The sequence below is a fragment of the Sparus aurata genome, chromosome 1, assembly GCF_900880675.1.
Source record: "Sparus aurata chromosome 1, fSpaAur1.1, whole genome shotgun sequence".
NCBI lineage: Eukaryota > Metazoa > Chordata > Actinopteri > Spariformes > Sparidae > Sparus > Sparus aurata.
Window position 1 is genome coordinate 33,641,314 of NC_044187.1, and position 20,301 is coordinate 33,661,614.

Genomic DNA, 20,301 nt, shown 5'->3' on the forward strand with positions numbered 1-20,301 from the left:
TCAAGAACAACACTCAGGATACCCAGGTAGGTTCCCATCATCAGGAAATTCGAGATATCCTTACAAGAGCGTTTTGAAAAAGCTGTCTAGCTAGATTAGTCACAGTTCTAAGATGTAAAATAAAAATATTCAAAATGTAAGCTTCGAAACAAAATGATTCTACTATGTTTTAGTGCCATTTTGAAGAGTTTTAAACATATTTTGATGATTTTTGTAACTATATCATGAATAGCAGTTATTTTGGATCCCTGTGAAGTGACATTTCCATATTGTCCCATTCCTAGTTATAACAGAAGTGATGCATAACTTAGATCAATAAATTAAAACGGGTTGCACCACACAAACTACTTGCTACCTAGAGATTAGTTGTTACTAAACACTCACACACACTATCTGCTGTGTGTAACCGGTTTTTACTGTTAGTTAACTTTAATAGAAAACCGACAGAATGGTAGCCTGCTAAAAGGCTATTTTTCCCCTTTAGACTGAGGATTAAATATTATCGTCAGTATATTACATTCAAAGTGCTGCCTAAAAAGGATGTAAACTGAAAAGACTTTATGTCACAAAATTCCCCATGCATACCTCAAATGCACACACTTTCGTTAGGCTAGCTTAATGTGATATGCCCACTCAGTCTTATCACACAGATTTTACATGAATGCATACATAAATCAAATGTCACAAAAGATTGGCAGTTAAGTCAAACATGTGAAAACTCTTGGTTTTTTTAAGGTTATGTAACAGGTTGTGATGTTAGAAGCTTCCCGATTTTGGTTTGTTGAAATAACTGAAAATTGCTGTGTCATCATGAGCCAGGCATGATGACACAGCTTCACATTCAGCTTCACATTTGAAGTTTCAGAGCAGTAAGAGCACATGTTTTGCAGTGGGTTTTTTATATTTGGAATGCAGAATATGATTTGCTGATTTTTACATGTTTCAGGGCTCAAGGTTCTATTTATTAATCCATGGAAATCTTATCCTATTTAACTAATGCTGATTATAAAATAGAAACAAAAGACATTTTTCAACGCTCAAAACATTCAAAACTACACTCCTTTCTACTTGTATTGCATTCAGGTGTCTTCCACCTTTCTCTCAATTGTATTGAATACAATATTGTACTTTTCTTTTGCAAAAAAAGAACATATATTCAAATGTATTTGTGAAATATTATATTTCACATGTGAAATATGAAAAAAAAACGAATGGATTGAGTTGAACTGACAACGTATGAATTTCTGTTTCATGTTTGTTTTTTCACACGTGATGTCTTGTGTGATATATCGGAAAATCACTTGTGCACGTTAAATGACATTCAATTTGTGAACTTCTTTTAAAAGGGCAAATTGAATTTTTCCTACGTAAAAACAAAGATTTCTCTCCTGCAAAAACAGAAAGATATTTCCTTCTACAGTGAATGCAGGTTGTGTCACGACATAGTCTACGGACGCTGTTGTATCCTCTGACCTCCCTGTGAAGGGGGCCACGGAAAAACCACCGCCGCTGCATCACATTTATTTGGCCGCGTTCGATCCAAAACAGTCGCCTGTGTCGCAGTGACCCCTGCCCCTTCCTCCTGTCTCCTGGTCCCCCACCATATCATTCACCTTTACACCTCCAACCAACATTGTTCCATCAGCACATTAGTTAACAACATCAGGATGGGGCGTGGTGCAGCAGTGTGATAAAACTTTTATCACGGCGGATTGATTGAGATAAGGACGCGCTGCACATGACGTTTATATAACTGCCGGTGTTGACTTGCCGTGGACTCCAACCAGCAGAGTCATTTGGCTCAGAGCTCTGTGGATGATGTGTTGGTCCAGAGAGAGAAGTAAACAAAGCAGAGAGGAAGGAGGGAGGACACATGTGAATCATACACACGGACGTACGCGCACACACAGCAACACACACACACACACACACACACACACACACACACACCTGTCCGATGTTTTCCCCAGCTGCGAGTACAGTCTGTTTCTCCCAGGGACTCTGACAGAGAGACGTTGAACAACACTCACACTCCCCTCCACCTCCCCCATCCAATCCACACACACGCGCGCACACACACACACACAAACACAGACACACACACGGTCAGGCGCACACGTGTACACACTTTTCTCCGTGGTTTAGAGATGACACGTCTGGCTGAGTTTGAAGTGTATCTAAGGGGCTATGATTATTATTCTCCACTACACACACACGCACACACAAACCACACACTCTTCTCTGGAGAGCCTCAGTGGAGCTGGGGACTCATCCAGTGTGAAGGCTGCAGTCGCTGGCTCTGCTCAGTGCGGTTTTAAGTTGCCTCAGGCCAGTTTGATCCAGACCTGTGCTTACTCTCTGCTCCACTGATCGTTCTACCTGCTACACACACACACACACACACACACACACACACATACGAGCTCTGTTTACTCCAAGGACTCATGAGACAGGGAGTACGGCCTTTGATGGTTTTGTGCGTGACACAAACAGCACAGGTGGTTTACTGTATACAGTCTGTACGCCTCTCCACAACTGTGTTCATGAGATACAAAACTGTTGTAAGAATCCGTGTCATACTGTGGAGTAGATTTGTATAACCTGCTGCATCTCACCTTTTAAATGACATTTTCAGCACTGAATCTTCCATGCTACCATATGGTTTGCTCTTCTGGCCCGCTGACTCTTTATTGCTTCCATATGTTATCATTTTAGGTTTTCTCCCATATATCTGTGTTTTGTCATTTCATTATTAAAATTAAGTGCTTTTACCTTCAGATTTTGAAATGACTTTTATCTTAAAGTGTTGTCTCATATGTAGTTACATGTGAGGCCCTGTCTTTTTGCCTCTATTAAAAATCAGACCAGGATTTGCTGCGTTGAAAGAGAAATATACATTGCCAGTGAATTAATTTGGGTTTTAAAGTGATTTTGTCTGCTTGACAGATGATTTGGTCCCTGGTTTCTGCATGAAGGTTGTGAAGAGACACTTTCGACTCTTTGTAGCTTGACAGAAATGTCTTTCCACGGAGGCAGCAGAACACGTCAGATGAGCCGTCAGAAAAGTCACCTGGGTTTTGAGGCTTACTGATGGTCAAAGGCACAATAGTAGAATAATACACATAAAAGATTGTATTGCCTCACATTTAAATATAAGAACTGCACCATGTGAATCCATAATGACAATATCCATCACTAGCAGCATGCAGTATTATTAAAAAGCATATTAACTGAGGGTTTATAACAGGAAGCAGCTCAAAGAGGTGATTATGTGTCACTGTGTATTGAGTTAAAAAAAACACATTTTTATGTTGGTTTTTATTCAGGTTTTTTTTACAATTGCCGAGCCACATTTCTTTTTAAGTTCAATTTTTAACTGTTCTCTTCAGCAACATGCAGCTCAGCACACTAGTTCTCACATCCAAAAAGCACAAATGCAACCGAAACACTTCATACACATCCGTTAATCAACCCCTGAATGCTCTCATTTGTCTCCCAACAGTAAAACTTTGACATTCATAATAAAAGGAACATCAAAATCTCTAAATATAGATTACTTTGCAATTAATATCAATATTGGTTTGTAAAAGTATCACGTAAAATATATAAACACTTGTATTTATTTATTTGTGTTGGTTTTTCTTTTATTTTGTATTTGATTATCATAAACCAAAGTAACATGGATTGTGCTACCTTACACAACTGAACCAGAAATGCAGCAATTTGCAGAGGCATTTTTGCCATTCATGCCATCAAGTACATGCAAGTGCGAAGAAATGACACTAATGGTAGCAACACAATACAACATTAAACATATTCACTACACATACTTTCATATTGTATATACAGCTATAGAAATAGAACAGAGCTAGTCAACCCTGTCTTCTACATATGGCCACAAATTCTCATCCTCATCACACCTTCTGTCACCTCTTGCAGTCCACATGAGAAAGGATCTTTTTGCGTGTCTGATCCATCCCTGTCAGTCTTTGGTATGTACAGACAACCTGCAATTATTGCTTCCAAGAGTGACATCCGATCATGGGGCTGGAAGTCATACATTTCCACCTCCAGGAGGAAGATAATTCCTCTATGGGTTTAAGGAATGGAGAGTAAGGTGGAAAGAAAAGTGACACTGTCCACTGTCTGACGCTCTGTGATAGGACGGAAACGGAGAAACACCACAGTCTCATACAGTCTCCTCACCTGGCCAGGTCTTTCATAGATCATTCAGGAGTGAAAGCAGACATTGAGTGTGCTATATCCTAATTTGGAGTTCAAGTGTTTTCATTTATTTTTACATGTAGATGGGACAGAACTACAGTCATTATTTTTAGGCAAACTCCAAATAGAGAAATGTGAGATAAACTAAATGTTCTCAGGACATTGTGTCCCAATGTCAATGTCAGTTTAGTCATTTCTTCCCTGAAGGGGTCATTAAATGGGACAAACAGCATGAGCCATAGAGAAAACTGTATGTTTAGTGTGTGTGTGTGTGTGTGTGTATGTGTTTGTGTTCCCGGTTAAGCGTGTGTGACATTGGATCTGTAGTGGAAGATCATGACACACTTCTTCAGTTAAGTTCTGTTAACAAAACAAACAGTGTGTGTTTCTCCCTGCGTCAGAGTGTGTGTCTGTGTGTGTCTGTGTCTGTGTGCTGTCATTACTTAAGAGCTAATGGCAGAAATGACACAACACCTGAGGAGGATGTAGGAATATATTTTTACAAGCTCTTGGTTACAATTTCCTGTCTGCTAACAGGTTTCTGGGCAGGGACATACTGTGGAGAGAACCGAGCCAAATTCATTGAATAATACCATTGCTGTTGCAGGAAAACAATATGTAAAGATTTCTTGCAGATATGTGCACCCTTTCAGCAGCTGGATATGAGTGTCTGTGCATTTCTGTATTCATAATCATGCTAGCTAAGTACAGTCAGGAACACTCACTCACTCACTCACTCACATGTGAAGGCAATCCCATGTATAGTTAATGGTAATACAGTTAGATTTGGCAGGAAAGGCTCTGCTGTTTGAGGGAGCTCTTTAAGGATTTGAGCAGCAACAAGGATTCTGCTGAGAGAGCAAATCCCTATTCAGGTAATACACACACACACACACACACACACACACACACACACGAACAGTTTCAAAAATGATAAATAAGCTGTTAGTCACACAGCCGGTGATTGTAAAGCATGAATGAAACAGCTGATGCCAATTTAAATGCAACTTCATCCCTCTGCCTGCACTAACACTGTGCGCAATACATTCAGTTTGCAGTGATATAAAACAGAAAAGGTCCTGACATCTGAGAGACAGCAAACAGTCTTTGTTTGGGTTTTTTGCTGGATGAATGACTGATTGATCATGTTGTCAATTAACTGATCGATTAATTCAGCAATTAATTCAACAATTGTTTTGAGAACTACATGTAATAAAGTACAACTATACTTAATAAAGTTTGATAAAGCTTAATATGTTTACTTGAAGATAACAGGATACGGGCGATGGGTGGCCGAGTGGCCAACAGCTCATTTTTGCCCCGGTGCTCCTAAGCAGTTTAATACTTAATCATTTCAATATATACCCTTATATATGTGGTTGTAGTTTTAGGGGCAGTTGTAACTATGTCTTTCTTGAGACAGAGCTTAACTCGCTGTTTCCCTCTGTATCCAGCCTTTATGTTAACTAGGTTTTGAACCACTGGACTAGCATGCCTAACTGTTCAAAACGTTCCCTTCCAGTCAACACGTTTTTCATTGAGCTTCACTGTGTAGAACGATGTATGTGCGGAGTTTGACACGAGAAGGCTGTTTTCACATGTATTGCTGAAAGTCTAAGATTTTATCTGTGCTCACTGAAAATCTGATTAAAGGCAGGCTTACGGGCCGATTTGTGACATCACAAATAGTTCAGAAGCCAATCTTGGTCCAGTATTCAGCGCATATGATCATATGGAAACTTGAAGCCTGCAATGCACATACACTAAGAATAGACTTAAAGTGGGCGAAATGTATTCTGTCTGTGTCCAGCAGTTACATTTGTGAAATTAAAAATATTTGCATATGTATACATTCTGGAATTTGTAATAAGGGAGAAGGGGTAGGTGCCGTTTTATAGGAATTATACTTTTTTCTCCAAAATGTTGGGAGGTGATCTTTGAAACTAAATCCACCTCAACAAGCTGCAATATTTAATGCTACCTACACATTGTTGCATCAGTAGTAGCAATCTAATAATGTCATATGTATTTTTCGAAGGGACATTTGACGTGGACTATGGAGACAGTGAGGATAACGTTTATATCACTGAAAACAGCATTGGTCTTGGCTTTAATGACAGCAAAGTGTTTAAGTGACTTAAAGACTCTGCCCTTCCTGTTTGCAGTCAGACTCACTATGGTCTGACTGAGGCCCAGCTCGGCCTATGTGCCAGTGGTGGTGGAGTCAACCTACAGATATCCTACAGTGAAGCTTTTGGTTTTTCACCCATCTCAATTCTCCTCAGTGGAGGAGCAAAGGCTTAACACAGTATGCCCGGGGCAGACTCTGCATGTGTATGTAAGTAGGACAGCGGGGTTCGAAATAGAGGATATCCTTCATGTACTTCCTATAAGCCGCCAGAGGCTGTCCCACCCGATTATGGAGGTTGTATGTCTGGCCTATAGATGTAGGGCTCTGTCGCCCATGAGAGGCATGGCCACTTCATGGCTGGGCTACGCCTCACCTTTCTGTGAGGTTTGACAGGCTAGATGTATTGGGGCCTTCCTTGGTACAAGCAGTGCCATACTGAAGTAGCCTAGTGGTTGTAACAACTGACGGTCAAATCAAATTATATACAATTTTATAATATTTTCACAATGACATCAGTTTTACAATGAATTGGAGTAGTCTCATAATAAATAAATATTGTTTCTCATTTCAAGTACAATAAAAGGCTGCGGGGCGCCACAGTCGCTCAGTGAGTAGAGTGCGTGTCCCATGCACAGAGGCTTTGTCCTTGCTGCAGCAGCCCAGGGGTTCAAGTCTGACCTGTGGCCTTTTGCTGCATGTCATCCTCTCTGTCTCATCCCATTTCCTGTTATCGCTCAAGGTGTCCTGTCCATCATGCCTCCATTTTTTTTTTTTTTAAGATACTAATAAAGGGGTGCATTTTGAAATATGAAATATAGCAGAGCTTCTGAAAATTGTGCCTCTTAAAATAAATTTCTTAGATTTAAACCAACTTTAAAATAAAACAACCTGAATATATTTGGAACGCACCTTTGTCGAAATCGATGACGTCAATTACATTGATGAGTCAGTTCAGCTCGCCCACGCAGGGTGATGTTTCTCTTCTAATGTTCCTCGAGAGTGACTCATCCAAACTACTCCACGCTTGACGCTGCACTCCCTTGGGTCCGCACAACGGCAAAGTGTGAGGCTGATAATTTGAACAGTAGTTTGAGAAAATCAAAGGGGCAGACGTGCGTACAGAACTAGACAGATATCTCGTCCTTTACTTGATAGTAAGGCCCCTGTGGTGAAAAAGAAGGATGACTGTGGAGCAAAGAAGCCTTAACATGGATTTATTCACCATTTTGTACTACCTCAATGGGTTAAAACACACGCAATCCATTGGGGTTAAGAAACGCGTTACCATAACCTTTAAGGCTAGGCTAGACCTCGACCCATTCCCAGCTGCTGTACTGCAATAGAGTGGTGTAGAGATTAAGTATTTTTCTAGGCTTACCCGGAAGTGAGCGTTGTTCCTTCAACCAAAAGCCTATGGGATTTTTAAAATTGGATTTTGGATTAACACCGAAAATAACATCTGTGACAAACACAAGCTTATGATGCTCACGTGTTCTGTTCAGCAAGATAATCTTCTAAGATGACCACTTCACACCAGTTTTGTGATTTTCAATGTGTAAATTGAATTGCTAGATAAGAGATAAAAAAGCTAACGTTGGGCTATAAACAGTATATTAAGGTTAGAGGAGTTTGTAATTGTACGTGTTTGGCATGATGATGTTAAATGTCCTTGATAACTTGCGTAGTCTCATTTAGCCACTCATTAGCAACCAACGTTTTGAAGATAGGTAAACACTTAATTAAATTGTGGGGCATTTAAAGCTACGGTCTACAATCCTGGAGAGCTAGCAAGAGAGCTAGCAAGATTTGAAAGTGGCACCTCCTCGGAGTTCCACCCCCCTCCCCATCCCGTCAGTGCTCCGTCCAAAGCCACTCCCCCACAAACTTGAATGCGCATCTGTTAGTGGGACTCAGCAGGGAGAAGGAGATGCCGGAGCAAGACGCAGCAATTCAGCTGAATTTAGCACGGAGCAGACAGGAAGTCAAGCGCCAAAATAACAAACTACATCCAGTTACTTTTCAAAATAAAACACTCCGTGTTGACACCAGCACACATCGTGAGGCCAGCTGTCTGCCGTACTGCGCCGTGGCGGACAAACCGCAACCGGTGGGGACTGCCGGAAGGTGGAGCAAAAGCGGATCGGAGCCGCAACGCAGCGGACCCCTATCTAGTGGAAATTGGGCCGACTCATTAGCCATTCTCATGGCTAAAAACAACACACAAAGAAGCTAACGTTAGCATTGGGCTAATATGAGCTACAAACGTAGCCAAGTTGGCAAACCTCACATATTTCATGAAAATAACAGATCCTCCTGAAACAAAACAAATAATTACCTGTCCAACAGAAAGAGAGCAACCTCTGCATCACTTTTCAAGCCCTTCACATGCCCCAGTTGTCTCCAACGCTCAAACGCAGAACCGATGTTGACTCGGTCCGACTTCTTTCTTTATCCAGAGCCTTTTTCGTTGCAGCCTTTTCTGCCTCAGTCTTTCTTTTCCTTGCCTTTTTAGCGGGGTGAGCTGTTACAAGTAACGCTGGCTGCATTTTCTCTGCCATTGTAACCAAATAAACGTCTTCTCCTGCAACTCCGTATTTCTGCAGAGGAGTGTCCGAATATTTCCGGCAACAGTGAAACCTAACGTGTGCACGCGTGGAGGAGGGAGGGACAGAATGAGACATGAAAGCATCTAACCAATCCGTGCATCTGACCAAGACCCGGACGGCACGGATTGGTCAGCTTTTTCTCAGTCCTGCAGCTGCCACAGAGGTCCGATTATTTTCGTTCCTTTTTCTGAATACATAATGTATTGACTACTCTCAGGATAGCAGGATAATTTCACCCAGTATAACAAAATGTGTTTCTGAACAACATTACAGACCCTAGCTTTAATGTTGTATTTTATGTCTTAGAGTAAAACGTGTCAATATTTAAGAGCCTGCAGGGACCACAGTCCTTATTTCAGGCATTTAACTGAAAAACAACACCACTCTGCTATTTTATTAATTGCTAAATTCTGTTCACTTGAAATCGTTTGTAAACGTATGTAAACATGGGTGGATGGATCCAAACTTGTTGGTGACGGAGCTGAAGAGTCAGTCTAACTCTCCCTCCAATCAATGAGTTAGCCCAATCGTTCTTTATCAAACATTTCAGACTTTGCTAAAAACTGTTAACGAGAAATGAAAGAATTAAAGTACCAGTTAGAACCGGTACTTTGATTATTTGAATATCTATCTAAAGTACCTTTAAAGTACCTTCAAATGGGACGGTCATTAAAATGCGTGCGTGTGTGTGTGTGTGTGTGTGTGTGTGTGTGTGTGTGTGTGTGTGTGTGTGTGTGAGAGGGAGCTGGCAAGGTTTTGGAGGTGCTGTTGCAGAAAAGCAGAAAATAATGAAGAGTGAAGGAGATGAGAACAACAGAGAAGAGTGGAATGTGTTTAGATTGGCACTTAACATATGATACTAAATCTAATCTGTAACCGACAGCTCCTCAGATCTGCCTGTGTGTGTGTGTGTGTGTGTGTGCGTGTGTGTGTGTGTGTGCGCGCGCACATGCAGCAGACATATGTGGAGGTTATCAGCTATCCAGCACCTTACTGCCTGTGTTAAAACGCTTCTACCAGAAAAATGTTTTGATCCGCTGCCACACATGGTTTAGCATTCACCACCTGACTCTGCTTCATTTCACACAGTGGCCTGAGGGAAAAAACACAGAGAGGGGCGGCACAAGAGAAAAGTCCAAGTTGTGGAAAAAGAGGTGTTGAACTGGTCAAGCATGCCTGCCCTCACCTCCCGCTCACTCTTACCTGCCCCCAGAGCTCCCGAAAGCAAATACACAGGAGCCCTTTCTTTTCCTTCCAGGTTTTTTCAACCTGCATGGATATTTGCTTTCTTTCCACTTCCCCACTGTCCCTGTCTTTGTCTTTCTTTTCTTGTTTTTTTCCTCATTATCTGACTTATCCTCTCTCTCTCTCTCTCTCTCTCTCCATCGCTTTCTCTCCTTCTCCCTCTCTCTCTCCCTCTCCCTCTCTCTCGGTGTATCCACACTCCTGCAGCAATGGGAAATCCTTCAAAATCCATAATTCACGCTTCACTGCTCCTCTCCCTTTCTCTTCTCCCATGCACCATTTCTCCCTCTGCAGGCCTCCGTGTGTGTGTGTGTGTGTGTGTGTGTGTGTGTGTGTGTGTGTGTGTGTGTGTGTGTGTGAGAGAGAGAGAGAGAGAGAGAAGCAGAGAGTGAGGGAGACCTGAATGCAGATGCAAACCCCTTGTGGAAAAATACTAACAAACATATGGTTCTGCACACACACACGCAATCTCACACACAATTCCGAGCACACATGTTTTTTTACATGCACTCACCACACATTACACTCTTATGCAAATAGTTGCTCATTTTAATGATTCTGTATGCAAAGTAGGAAAAATATTTTAATCATACTGTATGCAAATGAGAGAAAGATTTCTACTGATGCATGCTGCACACGAGAAATAGTAGTATATCAAAGAGAGCCCCATGGCACACAAATTAAAATGCATGTTCAGTCCGTCCAAACCTGCTGGGTTTGCGCGTCACTTGGGAGAGATTCGGTACACTAAAAACATTCACGCCAAGACTGGTTCAAAGCAGAGGATTTAGCAGGCTGTGATTTCCCGTAATGCAGAGTAGACTACTCATTTGCTCTTTAAATTCTTTTTATTGTATGTAAAAAACTGAATTCCCGGCTGATCGCAGAAACGTATTTCAAACGTGAAGTATTTCAAAATAGGACACGACGTGACAGAATAATTCACTTGTGTGAATATTAATCACACTGTTGAATCTAGGATGCAAGTTGTCTTAAAGCCTTTACTCATAACATCATATTTTAGCAGTAGGTCTTTTTCACAGCAGACATGTCCTCTTAAGAAAGCACAGGCCTGACAGTTCACCCAGATCGACTCACCCCCATGCTGATCGGAAGTGATTAACATTTATGGAGCTTCACTTCAAAACTCAAGTAGATGGGGACTTGTTTTAAAATGTACAAAAATAACTGGATAAAAAACATAAAATGGCTCCATACAAGTCGTCTGGGGGCCCAAAGGTCCAAAATTGATTTGAAAAGATGCTATTGCCCCCCCCCCCCCTTTTTTTTTTTTTTTGCACCAAAATCTCCTGCTTTTCTTAAACCATTAGCGAGCACCCCGTCTGAAGCTGATCCACATCTCTTGGATTTGGAGACTTGGATTATGCCAGGTGGGTATTCATTTTGGGTTTTACTTTTTCCTTCAGTTGTTTTTAAAACAAGTCCCCAGCCACTTCAGTTGATTTTGAAGGATGCTGCAACGCTGTTTTGCTTTGAAGCTCCAGAAACGTTCTGTGGACTAAGAATCTTCCCCTGGCTTTCCATCAGCCTGGGCTTGAGTGGATAATGATTGAATTTTCCTATTTGGGTGAACTTTTAAAGTATCATTCCAATTCATGACATATTTGAAAGAAGTCAAGCATTAGGGTTAGAGTTTTTTGTGCAACGTGGTGTAATTATGGACTTTTAGGTCTTGCATACTTTTGATCTTACCTTGAAAGGAAAGTGTTTTTTATAATCTGACTTAACTGTTTGCTTGTTAACAACCTGTCTGACTGTTCTAGAGAAACGATGAACTACACTTCGAATACAAAATCAATTTCACTACAAGGTCAACTTTGTAGCCGTTGGAGAGCCTTCAACTGCATCTCAAGGTCATCATTAGATGAATACAAATGATACATATTTATATTATCAGTGTTTTCATGACTTCTCATCCATGTTGGCTTGGAAAGTAAAGATCCCTCTGCTGAGAGAGATCATGTGATACAATGAAAAGCTCCAAAACAGCTATGAAGTGGACCTTGTGGTAAGACCGTCTTTCACTGGAAAGTTAAAATGGCACCTCAGAAATATGTTTTTTTTTTTTTTTTAAACATTGAGTACAAGGTGTTTCCTGCCTGTTATATATATTTTTTAAAAGTCTTGCTCACTGGAATGCTTTAGTAACTCTTTAATAACCATCATTTGTACATGGTGCATTAATAATGAATTCAACTTAAGTTAATATCTATTTCCCTGTACTCTAAAATGGCTATTTAAATAATGTTTATAGATGAACTATATGGTATTTATCAACCTTTTACAAAGTATTATAAACGTGGGTTGTAACTTTACAATAAACAATTACTTAATAAACTGGATAAAGCATTGCGTTGTTTGTTAACAGTGAAATAACTATCAACTGATGGTTTTAATGTAAGTATTAATCTGCTAAGTGCCCTAAATGTACATTTAAATGTAATGTACCATTTCTTAGTGACGGTGCTACTTTCTACATGATTGTGTCTCATAATATTGTTATGAGTAATGAGATATTTTTGGCTAGAAATTAGATTACAAAAAAATAAAACAGGTGAGGTGTAGAGTTTTTGCCAAACCCAGGTTGTAATGACGCTCAATGATTATTTAAGGCGTGTTGGACGAAAAGTCAAAGATGGAAATAATTAACACTCTCTCCACATAAAGTATACATTGTACATTCACTCCTCATGCATTATACAGTATATTCGTCTCGTAAAGTCTTTCCCTGAAACAACCTGAAAAACACACACACCCTCACACAGTCTCTCTCTCACACACACGCACACACACTCACACACTCACACACTCACACACAGTGATCTGTGTCATAAATCAGCAGGCTGTCTGAGAGGGCCGGAAACCCAAGGACAGCTCAGACACGTGGAGCAGACAGAGCCAAGACCTCCTGGTCCCACGCCACCCTCGCTCCCTGTGTGTGTGTGTGTGTGTGTGTGTGTGTGTGTGTGTGTGTGTGTGTGTGTGTGTGTGTGTGTGTGAGAGAGTGAGAGTGTGTCTGTACATATTTATGGCTGCCTCTGAACGCTCATTCCCGTGTGTGCTCACACAAACATGTGCACGTTTATCTGTGTCCGTTAAGCGCTTGCACGTGTGTGTGTGTGTGTGTGTGTCCAGTGAATGTGTGCTGCTGTCTTTCACCAGATTGGCCTCTTGTCTCTGTCTCTCTCTGTCTCTCTTTCTGGGCTGTGTGGACTTGCACAAGGCCTCTAAGTTATGAATCTGCAGACAGCCCTCCCTCCCTGGCCCCTCAGCAGCTCTCCGCTCCGCCACTTGGCTTTTGTACAGGCTGAGCATTCAGTGTGTGTGTGAGTGTGTGTGTGTGTGCGCGCACGTGCATTTATTTGTGTATGCTTATGTTCGTTTTTTGTGCACTTGTGTCCTTACCCTGACGTTTATTCCCATCATCTTCTCCACCTTCTCCTCATGCCAGTTTTATGTGCCTCAATGACACACACACACACACACACTAAACTCGCACTTAACGAGCTTTTGATCCCCAAATGAGCCTGACCCCCCTTTAATGGCCACCTGTTCTGGGCCTATGGGGAACGTGCTGTCGACAAACACTGTGTTGTTTAACATGATTAACACACAACAATGCGGGGGGCGGAGGATGGAGTGCGCGTCAAAAGGAAGCTATTGGTTTTTAATGATGTTTTTCAGCCTCTAACTGACTCCATACAGCAGTATGGAGCAGAGAGCATTGAAATGAAACAGCAGCAGGAGAGTGTCCTGTTGTCTTTTGTGTGCCTGGATGGGACTACGAGTTATTTATGGGGTCTTTAACACACTGAGGGGACAGGGAGGAGGGCTGGAGAGGTGAGCTGAGGGTTGGATGGAGAGGACGGCTCATTCAGCAGAGCCGGTGCCAAAGCAGAGCAGCTTTTCTCCGTCTCCATTTATAAAATTCCTTCTCATTCTTACAGCCCCCCTCCCCTCATTTTTTCTTTCCCTTTTCCATCTCTCGCTCCTCCACTCAATACTTTTTACAGATCTGAGGGATAATTCCAATTTTTTCCTCCCTCGGCATGTGAATCTAATCTAATTTCTCTCAGGTCCACTCCTGCTAATTTGGCATTAATGCTTCAATCCCGTCTCCGTCTCCTCCTCCTCTCTTATCTCTCTGCAGCTCTTTGACTCAGAGTGAAATTCAAGTGTAATTTTAAAATCTCCCACTGAATCAAATCTAATTCTTCTCACCATCTCTCACACTAATGTGTATTTAAAACGATCTAATGCCTTATTTTCTCTCTTGTGATCTCTGTCTATTTCTGGTTATCCATCCCTCTGTTATCCACGTATCACAGTTTCCACGACCAAAAGTGGAATTTCTAATATCATGCGATGAAAGGAAGGAGCTCTTTGGCAAGAGAAATGTGTAGATCTTTGCAGAAACATTGTATGAGACGTTTAGGAATATTAATTTCGTTAGCAATGTAAGTCTTTATTTTAATTTCAGCATTTTTGAGACTTAAAACCTGAAATAACTCCTTAAAAGAAAAGTTTAAATTCAAGCTAACATCTCTGGTGCTGATTTGTCTTTTTTTCCCCCTCTCTGTCCATCTCTCTTTCTTCCTCTCCCTTGTTTCCCATCTCCCTCTCTCTTTTTGTCCCTCTCGCACTTTATCTCTCACCAGCCCACCCCCCGCCACCCCTTTCTCCACTCCTCCAGTGTGTAACCAAGGGTACGAGATGTCTGGTCAGAGAAAATGTTCCCACATATCAAAAGGCTCCTGGGTTCTGAGTGGAAGCGGCCAAGAGAAGGAAAAGGTCAAGTTGAATACAGTGGGTGAGGATAGAGGGATGAGGGCAGAGCTGTGAAGAACGGTGATTAATACCAGCAGCAGAGAGGCGGCGGCGCTGAAAGGGCACTGAGAGCGGGAACTAATACTGCACTGCTTTGTCCTCCATTTCCTCCTTGAAATATCCATTTATTGCACTTCTCTGTCCTCTGTCAATGTTTTAGAATCAACTTCAGTGTTGTTTAATCTGTGCTTTTGAGGCAGTAGCGCTGATAACCGTCACAGAATTCCAGACGGATTTTGCTGATCAGCGCGTTGCCCGCAAATGCTTTAGATTTGTCTTTTTAACCAGGATTCACAATTACTATCAAAACATTCCAAGCTGTTTGTATTGATTGGCACAAAACATTGTTCAATCCCGTTTTCAAGGATATGGCAGGTATACTTCATATTTTCCACACCGCTGACAAATCCCAGGAAAAGACCAAAACCAACAGTGAATTAAGATTTCTCTGCAGTGCAGAAATCTCTCTCAGTGCCCAATACTTAAAACTAAAGAAGTTTTATATTATTTTTTTTAGAAATACCTCAGGAAATTCCTAACACCGCTGGGCACAGTGGTTTTTAGCAAACAGAATATAATAAGGCTTGGGGACTATTTTCAGCGGTGTATCAATACACATTTGGTGCATTAATGAGTACAGCAGCAGGACGCCGTGTGTCAGACTGACTCAAAATAAACTACAGTCCCCATGCTCATTCTAATGGAAAAACAGGTCACACATTAAAAGAACACTCAACAGTGTGGCGCACTGATGTGTTTTCTTAATTTGTTTTTCATCCTTTGAATTTACTACTTATGAAAAAAAATATATTTGAAGAGACGATAATAAAAATTTCCTCCTTTCGCTTTGGAAAACCAGTAAAAAAGAAAATTATAAAAAAAAAAACCACTCAATAATAAGCCTTCTCCTTTAAAAGGCTCTCGAAATCACTCGCAGCATGGCAGCCATTTTCATTCTTTCATTCAGATTCCTTGTGTAATTCCTGTCCTTGTCCTTTCCCCTCAGTCTCCTTCCCCACACCATGTAGCACCCTCCAAAAAAATAAAATTCAATCACAATAAGCAAATTTGCTCCCCCACAGGACATCATTGAGTGGCGCGCAGCAACAGTGCAAGGTACTCTAATCAGTGGCCTTGTTCCCTCAACGCGGGCCCGGAGCTCGTAATTTGCATGACATTGGAAGAGTTAGCAGATCACTCTCTCCCTCTCTCTCCCTCTCTCTCTCCCTCTCTCTCTCTCTCTCCGCCACAAGTAGAATTGCATACGTATTAATGATCCGGACATATTGCACTCCATAACACACAAAAGACAGGCATATTCATACAAGCACAGTGCCCCCTTCAAATGTGGACTCACACATGCGCGCAAAGGGAGAGAGAGTGAGAGAATAAAATACAATAAAAACAGGCGGGTCGTCCTCGTGACACATAGATGTGAAGTTTCCACTGAACATTAATCCAACTTACAGCGGCCTTCATGAGCTCTGCTTCCTGTCCGCTGCTGCTGCTGGTGGGCGGATAATAGATGTGGACTGTGTGTGTGTGTGTGTGTGTGTGTGTGTGTGTGTGTCTGTGTGTGTGTGTGTGTGTGTGTGTGTGTGTGCGTGCGTGTGTGTGTGTGTGCGTGTGTGTGTGTCCAGATCATCTGTTTGGTTATGGGTTCTTTGTAATTTACTGATAGCTACTGTCCAGTGATAGCTTAGTGACTGTAACTAGGCAGGTCTGTCTTGTTTGGAGTTTGCAATACGTTCGCGTAGTGTGTATGTCACTACAGTATGACTGACATTAAGCAATGACTTTGACAGATGGTGTGTTTAAGTGCAAAAATAGAGGGGATTCATTAAACTGTGTTTTCATCTGCTGTAACGTTAGCTGCTCATCTAAGCATGCCCGGCTAACTAGCTCACTAATGAAAGCAACCCAGTGGTAATTCCAACGCCAAGGGACAGAATACCATTATTTTGTGGGGTGAAATGCAACACACATTTGCTGTGTAATGATGTAATGGTGACACCCAAACTGTCGCACAGACATAAAATGTAGTTATGGCAACTTCTTATCGAACCAGAGGATGTAATAAAATGTCTTTTCTGTAGAGTTGACGTGTGCCGGCGATGGGGGGCGGTGGCGCATCCTGATCCATTGACATGTCAACCAACGATGGCGCACGTCACGATGCGGTCCGAGTGTGAGTTTGCATCGATAACAATGGCTGCTAGTGTTTGGAAATGTGTTACACACCACAGCTGTGTAAAAAAGGTCAGGTACAGGCACATCCACTGCACTGGAGCCAGTCTACTGTATCAGAGTCCAGGGTAACATAACAGGAGCCGCTCTGTCTTTTACTTTGTTGTATTTGGAAAATTTAACCCGAAACATGGTTTGCTTGGTCGACATCAGACCCATCCAACTGATGATTTTGTCGATAGGCTAATTAGCTCATATTTTGGTTATGTCTGTTGCTAATCAGAAAATACTCTTATTTCATTATAAAAGTATAACCCAGTTTGTTAAGCAGAGGGACTCACACTAACAGCCTGCTTCTATCATGAGACTGTATGTGTTTTTTTCCAGGTATACTCAATGTTTCTTTTTCAATTGTGAAAACTTCTAAACAGAGCAAAGGAAAAAAGAAGAATTGCATCGTTATAAAGGTCCCGTTAGTTAGATTGGTGCTGATGGTTTGTAAGTAGGTGGATTTTTGATTCCCAGCTTGTCAAACACTGATTCTTTGGGGTGGCAGCTTTCTCACACATTTGACCTTTAACATATTTAAATTCTGAGTTTTACACAGCAGACACAGGGAATTTGTAAATGTCCGGCCCTTTGGCACTTCAACCAAATTATTTGAACAAGAAAGCATTCATTTCAGTCTCTGTCTTGTTTCTCCACGCGTTTGTTACATTATTATACTATTATATTAAGAGTCAGCATGGAGAGTTAAATCTGCCACTGTTGTAATTGTGGGCAGTGTGTGCCATCCTAGAGAGGAAAAGCTTGGCAGGCATAGCAACAATAAGGGGGCGGGGTTTAGTAAACATTACAGATCCACAGCACATGCACACAACACACACTTCCCTGTCTAACAGGTGAAGGGCAGAGAAAGGGTTTGTGCATGTGGCAGCTAAGTGGCTCAATGCACTATCGACTGGCTCACCGTGGCAACCTGCAGAATTCCACCGCCTCCCCACGAGCCTGGCAGACTATCTGCTCACCCTCCCTTCCCTCCTCCTTCCTTCCCTACCTCCCTTCCTCCCTTCTCCCTCTCTCCCATCCCCCACTCCAGCAGCTCCAGGGAAGCGGTGACGTGGGAGCTCCCTGCTCCGAGACCGGAGAGCGAGAGAGAAAGAGGCATGAAAAGAAAAGCCTGGCAGAGAGCGAGGGCGAGGTGAGAGAGAAAAGACAGAGCTGCGACTGAGAGAGGGAGAAGGAGCAGGAAAGAAGAAAGATAAAGATCCTCCCTCTCCCAGCTCTCGTTGACAATGACACCGGGAGAGTCATTTCGAAGCAATGAGCCAGAAAACGCAGATCCGCCGCTGCCATTCATCCTCCTAAGCACGACACTCAGTCAGCACCACGCCACAATCGCATTCATCTCTGAGAGAATGGCGCTGGCTTAATAAAATGTGTGGCAGAACGTTCGTATTATAAAAACAGCCCATTTGAATCCAGTCAGTCATATTGATGGAAAAGTGGACTGAGGTCGTGCAGCGCAGCTCTTCTCCTGCATGATTTTTACTGAAATGTATTTAATTTGTGCATTTGTAAAATGATAAATAAATGTGTTGAGCTAGTTCGATTGATTAACCATCACATAGCCAAGACTGAATTGGCTTACACTAGACAACAAAAACGAAGCACAGCATCAGAAAGAAGACACTTTAAATTATACAATACTTAACAGTGATGTCATTATTATGAAGGATCCAGGGGACTCTTTAATAGCTGCAATGTGTTTTTTATTAAAAAGGAATTGAACAAAGACAGCCAAAATAAATCAGGATTCTTTAATTGGATTTTTTTTTTTTTTTAAACATTAGACTCCAAATGTTGTTATAAATACAGAAATGAAATGAAAAAACACAAAAACAATACATAATACATTAAATACATTAAAAATGAATTATGTATACTCATAAATAAATCATTGAAGATTATGTATAGAAAATGAACCATAAAATGACTACATTCATGGCAGTAAAGTGTCGCATCACTTATCCCTCTCCAAGTAGGACATCTTGTAATTGCCTGAATTGAATATTCATGTCCCAGCTACCAGCCCTACTCCACTTTCTCTTTCTCTCTGCAAATAATCAAAAATACCATTTCATTTCCCCCCGTCAGCCCCAGGTCATGTGCTGACGATGAGATGGAAAACACAGCGTGTCGTTAAGCTGCCAGCTAATCAGCGTTGGCTAGTAATCCACCCCTCCTTTCCATCATGTCTTCCAAACAGGCCCCTTCTCTCTCTCCACCACCACCGCTGCTGCTGCTGCTGCTGCTGCTGCTGCTGCTGTGCTGCTGCTGCTGCTGCTGGAGTCAGCCCGTGAGATGGATGGCACAGCCCTAATCACCCCCTGCAGTGCACTGTCAGCATGGCTGCAGGCCGCTCTTAACATTTACACCACATGATCACACACGCACGCACAATAAACACAAGCCAATAAGTGAGAAAATCTACTCTCACTCCTCTTTCGCTATCCTTCAGCCTCCACCTCCCTTCCTCCCATCGCCCTGCCCAAGGCCCACCACACACCACCACTTCTCTCGCTGTCACCTTGGATGGATTCCGTGGGATGCGGCTATGTCTGTAGGGCTGAGGGAGGCAGTCCTCCTCCTTCCCCTTCTCCTTCTCCTCGTCCGCCTCCTCACACAGCGCCTTCCTGCCGTTATCTCCGGGCTGGGGTATCATCAGGCTGCACAGCAGCTCTGGCTTCCAGCTGCCTCGGCAGCAACTCCAACAGGGGAGAAGGCTGCCAGAGGAGCCGGAAGGGAGGCCGCTCCTATATCAGCATCCTCTCGTGTGGCTGACTTCAAGGTTCCTCTCAGGCAAGCTTTCAGTCAAGACTACATACACACATAAACACTCATGTGCACACACAGTGGTTGATGATTTATTTTAAGAGTCAGATTTCAGGGCAGCTTTTGAGAGGATTTCATTGTTGTTTGATAGTGTGTTCTTATGACTGTGTGTAACAGGTCCAATGCACACAGCGCGATGTGACACGCTTCATTCAGTGCAGCTCC

The 20,301-nt window shown here is 42.2% G+C and overlaps 1 long non-coding RNA gene across 1 annotated transcript in view; it reads left to right on the forward strand.

The window, feature by feature from the left end:
• The window catches only part of LOC115589301 (uncharacterized), a 65,737-nt gene extending 47,379 nt beyond the window's left edge, over positions 1-18,358 (forward strand). Inside the window, exons 7-9 of the long non-coding RNA XR_003985517.1 lie at positions 14,886-15,037; positions 17,151-17,242; positions 18,341-18,358. This is a non-coding gene — a long non-coding RNA (uncharacterized LOC115589301). The remainder of the gene's footprint in view (positions 1-14,885; positions 15,038-17,150; positions 17,243-18,340) is intronic.
• Positions 18,359-20,301: the final 1,943 nt, after the last annotated feature.